Below are 12,775 nucleotides of genomic sequence, written 5' to 3' on the forward strand. Positions count from 1 at the left end.
CGAATTCACACTTGAAGAACTTGTTGAAAATGTCCAAGAATTACATAAGAAACTTGAGGATCAACTAGCTAAGAATTCAAACTTGAAAAACAATTTAGCTAGTATTCACACGGAGTTTAGGTCACTAGAAATAGATCATGCACATCTTAGTGAAGAAAATAAAATTTTTAAAAAAGATTTTATTGAACTAAGTAATACCATTGCTTCACTAAGAGAGGAAAATCAACTCCTTAAAGAAGAAGAAGAGAAAATCAAAATGCTTTCATCTCTTGAATTAATAAATTTTAAAACGGAAATCAATGACTTAAACATCAAGAATGAAACATTAAGGTTGGAAAATCATAAGTTACAAGAGAATGTAAAATTCAATTACCATCATGATCACTCTTGTAATTCATCATGTTCATCCCGTCCATCTACCTACTCTTATCCATCTTGTGACTATTGTGGTAGATTTGGACATTACAAGTTTAAATGTACTTTTAAACTTGTAAAAAGTAGTAAGTTTGTTTGAGTTAAAAGGGACTTATCACCTAGGACAAACTTGCTTAGAACCAAGATGGTTTGGGTTCCAAAACCCCTAACATGATCTATATTGTGTTTATTTTAGATTAGGGGATGTGCTTTAATTGAATATCATTTGAAAATATGTTTGTTGATACAATGTGCTTGTTCTTGTTTAATTTTTTTGTATCAATACATGTTGTGCCTAACATATATCTATATATATCACCTTAAAATTCAAAGTCTATATGCTTAAATGTAATTAATTTAAGACTTTGATATGATGAGCCTAATTGAATATCATTTTGAGTTTTCTAGTTTAAGTGCCCACATATACTCAAAAATCATCATGCACTTAAAATATGTCATTCATCCACATGACAACCACAATAGAGCATTCAATGTGAAAACCATAGATTGATCCTTATGGAATATACAACAACATCTCTTGCCCATGTGTTCAAATTAAAAGCTTCAAGTACATCTTTAAAATTTGAACCCGTTTTGGTAGTTGCTAGGAGTTAGGCTAATTGATCACATCATTCTAGAAAAACCAAAAGAAAAGAAACGCATAGGTTTTAAGGCTTGAACTTAAATGAAATTATTTTTGGCAATCAAATAGTATTTGAGCAAAAATTGAGAAAATGCCAAAGTACTATTATTTGAACTTTATTTTGGACAAACATGACACTTGCTAGACAATTGAGTATTTAATTGTTTTAATATATCATTTCTAGCAAAACTAAGGTATTAGATGCTATGTCTAAGAATTTACTTCAAATCCCTTCTTAGACAACTTTTTGTGCCCTAGGTGAACGAACATGCACCTAGTTGTCCTATCAAAACCCATTCTATTACATGCTTAATGATTTTCATCAAATCTAATAAGAATCATAGATGGGTTAAAAATTAGTGTATTTCCAAAGAGCTTTAATTGGATAATCTCATGACTAAGATGAACCTTAATATGTATAGATATGTTATATGTATTTTGTTCAAGTAGTCATGAAAGTTCATAAATGGAATACATGTGTCCAAAGTAGTTTGCATCATTTGATACATATATATTATAAAATCCTTGGATCTTTCCCTAAGTTCATAAAAGGATATATATTATATAGGAAAGTTAAATCATGAATCTAGATTCAATGTATGACTTCAAATGAAAATATCATAGAAATCTAGAATCATATTTGGGCATTTACTCACTTGAGTAAAATTAAAATTCACTAAGGTGGTTGTATACATTAGATTGTGATGGGAACATGTGCCTCCCACACATTTTTTGTTTTCAATGGGCTTATGCACTTTTGTGCCTAATGCCTTGTCATTTTACATGTGGTTGTGGATGTAGATGTAATGTTTGGACCTTGTACTTCATTTGTCATGTTCACTTTGTCCAAACATAGTAGACTATCCATGAAGGCCTTGATATGGATCATATCCTTCTTGTAAGGTATACTCTCACCTTCATGATTCATGGATGTCTCTCTAAGACATGGTACTTTATTGACCATTCTCATTATGTCTTAGTCCTATAGAATTGAACTCAAATTGGTTTATATATATTCTATAGGTATCACCCCTTGTTTGATAATATCTACACGTATGAGATGTTAAACTTTAATCTTAAAAGTCACTCAATTGGTGCCCTTAGCCTTCTTAGATTCTAAGAGGGAGATGGTACATTCACATTAATTAAAATATCTAACAAATTGGCCTTGTGCCAACATCTCAAACATGAATAGGTATACATATATATGTGATCTCCCTAGCTAGTTATGTATGTTACATACTTAAGGAAGTAAAACATGAATTTGAAAATATGATATCACATTTAGGGGGAGCATGAGCCAAAGATTGAAAATCTTTTGTGCTATTCTTGTTTATCATGATGAGCTAAACTATGGCTATCATTTTATCATGATAAACCGACACTTGGAGAGTAAGTGTCATTGTAGCCCAAGGGTTGAGTCTAACATGTCATCTTTTGGAAAATATATCCAAAAACCTTTGGAGTCTATGCAAGGACATCCCTTTGAATTCATGCATTGCATGATTCATTTTCAAAGGGGGAGCTTAAAGGTAAATTTATCCTTAGTTACTTACAATATGATTTCTAATGTGGTTATCACCTCACATATGATAAGTTCACTCATTTGGAGCATGATTGCTCCATATGGGGTGTTCGGGCTTGTCTTGTGCTTTTATTTGTGTTTTAGAATTTAAGACAAGAAGCCCATAGCCTAGGTCTTAGTGACATATTCTTCTAGGCTTTTTGACTTATCTTGGATGGTCTAATATGATATCATCTATTCCAAGAATAAGTTTTGGTAGCCAAGTATTCCATTGTCATATCTTTGGCCTATTAGGTCATGTCTTAAATCTTAGGTTTATCTAAGGCCAATGACAAATACTAAGGGGGGGAGCTAATTATTGCTATCTTTATGTTTATATGGATCATTGTAAGATGCTTACACTATCCATTGAAGCATTTTCCCACTAATTATGCTAAAAATTGCATATCATTAAATTTAAAAAAAGAAAAGAAAAGGGGGCTTATCATGCTAAACTTTAAACTTGCTTGTTTTCTTTCATGATAAGTAAAATATAAGCTTTAACTTGCTAATCTATTATTATATTACGGGTCATAGGGTAGAATTATATTGGATATATATATATACTAAGATACACCCTAAAAATTTGTGCTAAAATTGAAATGTCTCTTTGTTTTGCCAACATAGGCTTGATTTGTTTTGTGATTATTCATTTCCTATGTTGATTGTCTCTTATCATGCCATATATACTTTGGATTATACTTTGATTTTAATTGCTAACTCATGATAAGAAGTTAGGGGGAGCATCATATTTTTATTGAATATCTTTGATGCTTTATATAATTGTGCTTAAATGCTTAATCCTTCCTTTTTGCTAATGCCAAAAGGGGGAGAATTTGTATAATTGATTAGATCCATTACCATATGCATTCTTGAATTATAACTTGTTAAATATAACCCATGCATATGTTGAGGGGGAGTAGTAATGATTAATTTGTCTATCTTATCCTCATAAGAGGTTCCTCCCACCTATCTAATCAATTTGGTTTGTCATCATCAAAAAGGGGGAGATTGTAATCCTAAGGGTTCCCCATGGGTACATTCAATCATCTTGTTTTGATGATTAACAAACGCAAATTGATTAGTTGTTTATGGACTGAACATATGCCTTGAGTGTTGTGCTTTAGACAGGTCCTGCACAAGTCAAATCGTACTAGCACGCACCTTGTTGGCCTATGCTTGAAGATGAACCAAACACAATGGCAAATGAGCTTGGAACATACTTGGACCAATCACACCTTGGAAGTACCAAGGAGAAGCTCATCATCAACCATCTCAAAGCATTGAACAAACAAAGGAAGTTCATGAAGGCCAAAGGTGGAGGATCAAGAACCTAATGCAAAGGAACAAGGAGCTTGTACCACAACTTGAAGATGTCAAGCATGGAAGCTCAACCATAGAAGATCCCAGCTCAAAAGAAGAGTTCAAGAGAGTGATAGAAAGGGTAGAATGTATTCCTATCTCTCTTGCATATTCTCTTGTCAAGGCACATTGTTTAAACCCCTAAAAATATGTTTTTCAAATAGACTAACACACCCTTTAAGGACTTAAATGGATAAGTGAATGGCCATGGTGGTGTACCAACATGTTGGGACCCATATGGCATTCAACACAAGAATGAACAAAACAGAGTTCTGAAGCAACAACTTGGACCAGCAACTAAATCCTATCAAAACTTATTTAAAACATTTTCAAATATTTTTGAAAATATTTTTAACAGATAGCTCTCATTTTTCTCATATCCGTAGAGTATAGGAACGTCAAAATCCGAAGAGAAATGAGGGAGATATGAATTTTACAAGTTCGACACTGTTTGCTGGAAACCAGTCTCGGAACTCCGAGAATTATTCTCGAAGCTCCGAGCTCGGAACTCCGAGAACATTCTCGGAGCTCCGAGAAATGCACCAGGTTCCAAAATTAAAAGCTCTGTTTGAATTCTCGGAACTCCAAGAATTCTGCTCGGAACTCCGAGAAATGTTTTTCTTCAAAAAAAAATTTAGCCGTTGGGGTGCAACGGCTAGTTGATTTTTTGACCCAGTTTTGACTGTTTTACCCCTCAAACGGTCACATGGAGTTGGGACTTTATATATACCCATTCAAGGGTCCAAAACACTAGAGGAACATTGTCCAACTTCAAGAAACCCCTATAAAATCATTTGTGAACTATTTTTGGGTAATTTCTCTCACCAACCTCTTGTGCCTTGATTTGAGAAAATCTTTTGAGATTGGTTTAGGCTTAAACTTGTTTATTCTTGAGAGCATCCTTGGAGCTTCAACTTGCATTGTAGCCTACATAGAGGCAAAGCTTTTATCTTCTTCTTTATTCGATCGGTGGCAAGGGCATCCGTTGTTTTTAATTCTCTTGGGTGAACCGCTTAGAACTCGGCGGAGAAGGAGAGTCATTGTAAAGGTGGAAGGGCATCCTTATTTAATTCCCTTGGAGTGTAAAAGCCTTGGAGCCGGACGTCGTGGAGGTCTCAATAGTGGAAATCCTCAAGTGCGACCTTGAGAAGAGTGGAGTAGGCCGTTTGCCGAACCACTATAAATCTTTGTGTCACTTGTGTGATTGGTATTTCTCTCACTCCCTCTCACTCTCTTATTTGATTATTTGTGCTTAGAATTGAGTGAGTAGTTAGCATTGATAATCAACCTAAATATCTTAACCTTGCTATCTAGGCTATTAAAATTACCTAATTAAGTTTGTTAATCAACAAGGGTTTTGAACTTATATTAATTTGTAATATTGTTTAAGTTCAACTATTTCAAACTTAATTAAACAAGGGATAAGTCTTGGGTGAAATCTTAGGAAAAGTTTTTAAAAGGTAAAGATTTTATAAACATCCTATTCACCCCCCCTCTAGGTTGCCAAACCAAGTCACTACTTGGATTTCACAAACATATATAGTATCCATAAAATTCCTATTGTCATTTATACACCATATAATAAATCAGCAAGTGAACAAATATTATACGAAAATTAACTTACTACTTGGTTTCATACAGGGTTCTCATAGATTCTAAGTATAACATACTCTGACCAAATAAGCCCAAACATATTGACAACAACAAAAATGAGATTGGATTATGCATAGCAAAGATCAAAACCATAGTCTACTTGTCAATGAACCTGAGCCATATGAAAAGAAACCCTTCATGAAATTTGTACTCATATTCAATAGTATCCCTACTTGACACTATTAACTATAAGACTTGAGGTCACATAATTGCTCGACCAAAGTAAATGCAAATGAAAGTCTTACATCAGGGCTAAGATATAACCAAGAGGGAGAATTACAAAGCCTTAAAATAATGCAAATAGTAAGACCAAACATCATGTATTACTACCGGAAGGATTGACAAGTTGGCAACATATCTTCCATCTTGAATATTTATATACACCAGGAATCATTACCCCAACACCATTTCATACAGATAAAATCAGGTCATGAATATAAAAAATCAAAACTGAAATCATACATGTATAGCTCAGACCCTAAACATCTTTTCCTTTGAACTTGAAACCCAAGTCTACCAATTGGGGTCAGGTTGGAGTTTCATTCAAGACTCAGGTCAAATCTAGATTGACCCCAATTCATATTTGGGCAAGAGTTTAACTTGACCCAAGAACAATTTTTTTTACTACTACATTTATAACAACCCTTCGCTCAAAATCATCATGATAACTGACACAAATTATCATTTAATCCCAAGCATGACAAGCCAGACAAAAGTGCCATAGAAGCAATGAATTAGAGGGAAGGAAGAGAATTTTATGATACCTAAAACAGAGGCATTAATATGGGGACTACCCTGTTTTGTTAACTACAAAACCTTCTTGCCTTTTATGAAGAGGTTTCCTTTTAAAGGCTATCAAAGTTCCCCGAAAGGAGCCTAAAACAATTCAAGCGAAGGAGGCAAGCTGATCTTGTGCAACTATTAAAACTTGGTAAAGCCAATATTAATAACCTGCAACTAATATCCCTACTACATATCTTAATAATGGAACATCTTGTCTGATTACTCCCTCTCCCAAAATAATCACCAAGAGGATAATCAAAATGGGAAATGAAAAAATTATGCCATTATCAACACATGATAGTATAAATATTAGTTCCCTAAGGTTACCTGTAGGGGAATGATGTCATCACAATAGCATGCTCCTAATTACTCTGGCCAGCTTTGTGTTCAATTATTTAAAGAGTAACCAAATGTTCTTGCAACTCACCAACAACTTCCATAGGCTAATCAATTAATAAAAACTGAATTTAGTTGCTTAGCTTTGGGATAAGCTATGTGACTAAGAAAATGGGTTGTGTAATTATCAAGGTGATGCCATTATCATAATAGTGTGAGTTGCAAATACCAAATTGATAGAAAGGGCTGCCATTATCAAAATGAAGATGTGGCTGCCAAAGACAATAATGATAAAAGGCTGCCATTATCAAAATGAAGATGTGACTACCAAAAACAATAATGATAGAAGGGCTGCCATTATCAAAATGAAGATGTGGCTGCCAAAGATAACAATAAAAGAAGGGTTATCATTATCAAGGTGAGTGGGCTTTTTTTATCAAAAGTGTGTGGCTCTTACTCTACTGATGTAGCAAATGACCATGTTTTATAAACTTTTGCTAAAAAGAAACGACTAAAGCTTCTTCTTTTTTTCTTTTCTTTTTTTGAAATCTGAAATGCATGTAAATCTAAGGCACCAAATCACATTTAATTCACCCATTATCTAAGACAAGAATTTCTTTCTCTTTTTAGGATTATCCAACAACTAGAACGCATATAATTCCTCCAAAAACTACTGTAAGACAAATCTTTTTGCACCAAATATTCCTCTTTTATCGGATCAACACCATAAATCATTAGCACCCCCGGATAAGAAATATCACAACTTGGTGTCCAAAACTCCAAGCCCATGCCAATATTCGAACTTCCATTCTCAAATTCAAAGGCTTACTAAGAAGTAACATAACCTGTTAACTACTCTCCTCAAAAATACCTGAACATCTTATGATTCCTTTCTAATTTACCTCCTACAAAGTAGTTAATGTAGTAAGCCTTGTTCTGATGAGGTTTTCTACAAATGCCCTCCATTTTACTTTATATTTCTTGGTTTAACTTTTCAGCTTAAGGTTAGAAAAATGAAGAAAAAAAATGATATATAAAAAATAAAAAAAACAAACAGATTCCTGAGGGATTCCACTTGCTCAGAAATTCATTTCGTAGCGATGAGGCACGGCATTCAACAATTTTCAGGCAAACCATCACAAATACTAAGAAAACATGCATCTAGTAATCAAATGAAGAATAAAAAGAGAGTCTCACCTGTTATTTCTGTAAATGTTCTCCCTTCGGCAAAAAAAATCAAAATTCCGAAATGACATTTACCGGTGATGACAAATGATGGAGAGAATTGAGGCAATCAACACCGCAAGATAGCCGCAGGAAATTGGATCCGGATCCCCTTGTCCCCTCTCTTCCTCTTTCTACTCTCTGATTTTAATCCTAACTTTATAACTTTTCTCACTCCCAATCACTCTAAAACTAGCAATAAAAGAACAAAACAAGTAATCTAAAAAAATCGAGGAGTTAGATCGGCGACTCAAAGATTGAAATCACTGAAATATAAAGTGATCTTAGGTTTTTTTAGGTTGCATAAACAAAGCTCCTAGCTTGAATTAGGGTTAAAATAACAGATTTAAGCTACAAGATGTAAATCCTAAGAATTCTGAAGAAAGTGAGAAACAGTTCCAAAGCTTTTGATGAAAAATTTGAGATAATCGAACTATTTCTAAGAAGTTAGGGTTTTTAGGAAACAAAACAAAGTTCTAGCAAGTAAAAAGGGGAAACTATAGCACTAACAATTGTTAAGAAGAGGAAGAGCGAGGCTTGGCCGGAAGCTCACCGGAGCTAGCCGGAGAAGATGATCAGAAAAAATGGAAGAAAATGATTGGGGTTTGGGTTTTTCTCGTTCTCTCCCTCTCTCAAACAAAAATCGGATCAAAAAATGAGAGCCCTAAACACCTATTTATAGATTTCTTTCATAATTTTTGTGCCCTTCTAATTGCTAGGACAACCCTCTTTTAATACATGTTCACTTTATCTCGGATGAGCAAGAGTGGTCCGCAAGAAAAGTTTCAGTAAAAAATAAATAAATTCATGCCCCTTTAAGTTACACAGGGACACCTTTCTACAGTAAGATATACTAATCTGGCCTACCCCTAAACCGGATAAAATACCCCCCTTCTGCTACACTATTTTACACTGTCTCACGAACCACGCTCATCTCACTAGGTAAACGTCGACGGGTTTCAACGAAATTTTAGAGGGACCTACTTGGGTCTCTAACCTACCCTAGGGACGAATTTGGGTCACTAGATCATAGATTTACTTGGGTTTTAATCAAATCAAGTGCAAAAGGGGTTCGGTCAAAATGGGGTGTCTACAGAGAGTTCTTCATTTTTAATTTTCATCTCATTAATTTCTTCTCGTATAACATTTAGCTCATGAGATGAGTTTAGTTTTAGTTCTTCTTCTTTTAATTTCAATTCCTCTATTTTCTTCTCCAATTTCTTATTATTTTCAATTAATTCTTTTTTTTCATCTAATAAATCTTGATAATCTTTTTCCGATTCTAAGAATTCATTGGAGATAGAGGCAAGGGAGTGTTTGAGTTTTTCATTTTTAGAAACTTCAAGATTAAGATTATTTTTCAATTTTTCACATAATTCTAGAAGTTCATTAATATTTTGAGATTCAAACACATTTTTATCATTATCTTCAAAAGCCATAAGACATGTAGTTTTAAAATTATTTTCAAGTAAGTTTCAAATTTCTTTTGCATTCTTACAAGATGAGATTTTATCAAATAAATTGGAAGGTAAAGCACAACATAATGGATTCATGGCTTTAGAGTTTAGAACAAAACATTTTTTGTCATATTCATTAATTCTTTTAGATTTGCATAAGGTGAATCCATTTTCAATAAGGTTTATCAAATCATTATCTAGACCCTTTAGATAAGACCTCATTTGGATCGATCAAGATCCAAAGTTGGTTCCATTAAAGCTAGGGAGTCTATATGTCAATAGGTTGCCAAAATAGATCTTTTCTCTTGTAGATTTTAAATTAAAACCATTTTAAGAGCCTAAGCTTTGATACCAAATGAAATCTCAAAGGGCAACAACTAAGAGGAGGGTGAATTGGTATTTTTAAATTTTTCTATTTGAAAAGCTAGAGCAAGTGAGATTAGCCTAATTAGTTCTAACTCCTGTTCAAGTTATATTCAAAATAAAAGGGAAATAGATTACCAACACCACAAGAGAGAGGAGAAAGAGTAAGGAGACCACACAATGATTTATAGTGGTTCGGTCACAACTTGACCTACTCCACTACCCAAGTACTTGGCATTTCCATGGAATTTTCTCTACTAATGTTGAAAGCTTTACACACGCCTTCTCCACCTCCGAGGGGACAAACCCTCTTGCTCCGGATTCACCTTTCTTAATGGGCCGAATCGAAGATCCTCTTACAATCAAGCTTCTCCTTAAGGCCAAAGCGGAAACCCCTCTCACAACTCCTAGATTCACCTTTCTTATCGGGCCGAATCGGAGACCATCAATACAAAGAAGAACAAATAAAGAAAAACTCTCTTTAGCCTCTTCATAGGCTTGATACAAAGATAATAGCTCACAAAACTCTCCAAAAGATTAAGCAAATAAAAGCCCTATGGGGATCTTCTTCAAGTATGGAAAATGCAAGTTCAAAGCCCTTGAAGAAAACTAATGGATTTGAAGGTTTAATCTCAAATGAGGTTTTCAATAAGTCCAAAAGTCTCTTAATCCATGATAGAACAACATATTTATAGCCCACAATGATTCATGACCGTTTAGGGGTAGTTTGGGCAAGAAAAGACCAAAAAACGGGTCACAAAACCAACTAGCCGTTATGCCCCAACGGCTAGTTTCTCGCGCCGTAGCTATCGACCGGGTAGGGCGGTCGACCTCGGGATAGCTGCTGGAATTTTTAGTGTCCCAGTCGACCGGGCTTCCACGGTTGACCGCAGCTGCAAAAAATAGTTTTTTGCCGCGATCTTGTAAAATTCATATCTTACTCGTTTCTCTTCGGATTTTAAAGTTCTTATACTCTACGGATATGAGAAAAATGAGAACTATCCATTAAAAATATTTTTAAAAATATTTGAAAATGTTTTGGACCTACTAACTAAGGTTTAAGTTGCTATTTTCATAATTGAAGTGCTAATGCCATTTTCTTTTCATTTGTAAACTTTGGTTAGCACTTGGGCTTTCGTTCTTGGGCTATGGACTTTTATTTTAATAACATTTAGGACCTTTGAAAATAATTTTACATGAAATACAAATAGGTTTTAAGGTTAGTTTTGAAAGAGGATTGAAAAACACTTTGAAATGCAAAACCACTTGAAAAAGATCTCCAATACAATCTATAAAGTTAAACTACTTAGCACCTTAATCGTATTGGCTTCAAAGGTCTTCATTGGGATTTTAGCTTGTAAGTGAACACTTAAATATGCTTTGGTGATTGTGACTTCTCTTCTTGAATGAATCTTCACTTTTGAGGCATGAGAAGGTCACCAACACTTTGTTCAACTTCAAGCTCCTATTGGCATATGCTAGGCATGCTTGTAGTATCCTCAACTTGAGTTCTATGCTTGTACATCTTCCAAAGATGATCTCTTCCATGTGTGTACAAGCTCTTTGGTCCATTGTGCATGTTGATTCGCAAGCCATGTGTTGTGTTGAGTTGTGTAATGGGGATATGACATGTCAAGTTCCTGTCTAAGGCACAACACTCAAAGACAACATATTAGTCCATAAAGACTAATCAATTTGGGTTTGCTAGCATCAAAACAAGAAGGAAAAGGTGAATGATTAAACCCATGGGAACCATTGGGCTTACACACATTTTTGGGTGTGTTGATGGTTTTCAAAGATGTAAAATGTTAAGTATGAAAACCATTTGAAAACCTTTTGAAAGTGCATTTAAACATAAAATCAAGAGGACTCCAAGTACATTCTAAACATAAGAATCTTGAGTCTTCTTGGAATGTCTTGGCTCCTTTGCACTTTCTTGGACTTCTTCGGCTTGAGAGTGAACTACTTGACCTTGTTTGGCTCTTGTGACTAGTCCTCCAATCTTTAATGCATGTTGAGGTACATGAGGTGTCACCATGGCATGTTCAACTCCAAGCTCCTTCTTGACACTTGCTTAGAAACTTGTGGGATCTTCATGTTGAGCTTCTTGACTTGAGCATCTTCAACTGAGGATGTCTTCAATGTAGGTACAAGCTCTTGGTTCCTTTGCTCTTTGATCCACAAGCCATATGTTGTAAAGAGTTGTGTAATAGCGATTATGACATGAAATTCCTGTATACAACACAACACCTCAAAGCAACACATCAGTCAATAAATGCTAATCAATTTGGTTTGCTAGCATCAAAACAAGAAGGTAAGGTGAATGATTAACCCATGGGAACCCTTGGGCTTACAATGGTTTATGTGAAATTTTAGGTTGTGGTGATTTATTTATTTATTTTGCTTCACTTGATCTCAATCATAGATCATCACTTGTTTTATTATTCGATCGCATGGGTGCTAGAGTGTTTTGATGAACAAGTGAGTTTTATTAGCTCTTCTGGAATATATGGAGCAAAGTTTGGGTACGTAGTGGCTGTGAAATATTTTCTAATTGGATTATACGGTATCAATAACTCTTATTCTTGGGTGGTAACCTCACAAGAACCAAGAGAAGTTTGTAGAAGCATATGTTCTCAAGTTTACTATATTCTTTTGGACCAAAACTAAATGTTATTAGCACGAACTAAAAGGAAATACATTTCCATGATCCTCCATTTTTGTCATTTTTCTTTGACATATCCCAAATTATGTTCTGTTAAAATAATTCATATAAAAGTGACACAATAAAGGGTTGACGAAAAGACATTAGTCGTGCTCCGTATATTTCCTTCTCTTGTTAGTGTATCCTGAACCTCAAAGTAGGAAATCATTTATGAATGTTCAATTCTGAGATTCGGTCCATTTCCCGGGATGCTTTGGTCTTTGTTTCAGTCCGCGGCTTGAATCATTTATGGATTCACAATCTCCCAATCA

This window comes from Tasmannia lanceolata, unplaced genomic scaffold (assembly GCF_043159265.1).
Source record: "Tasmannia lanceolata isolate RefF3 unplaced genomic scaffold, GAP_Taslan_0.1 ptg000023l, whole genome shotgun sequence".
In the NCBI taxonomy this organism is placed as follows: Eukaryota; Viridiplantae; Streptophyta; class Magnoliopsida; order Canellales; family Winteraceae; genus Tasmannia; species Tasmannia lanceolata.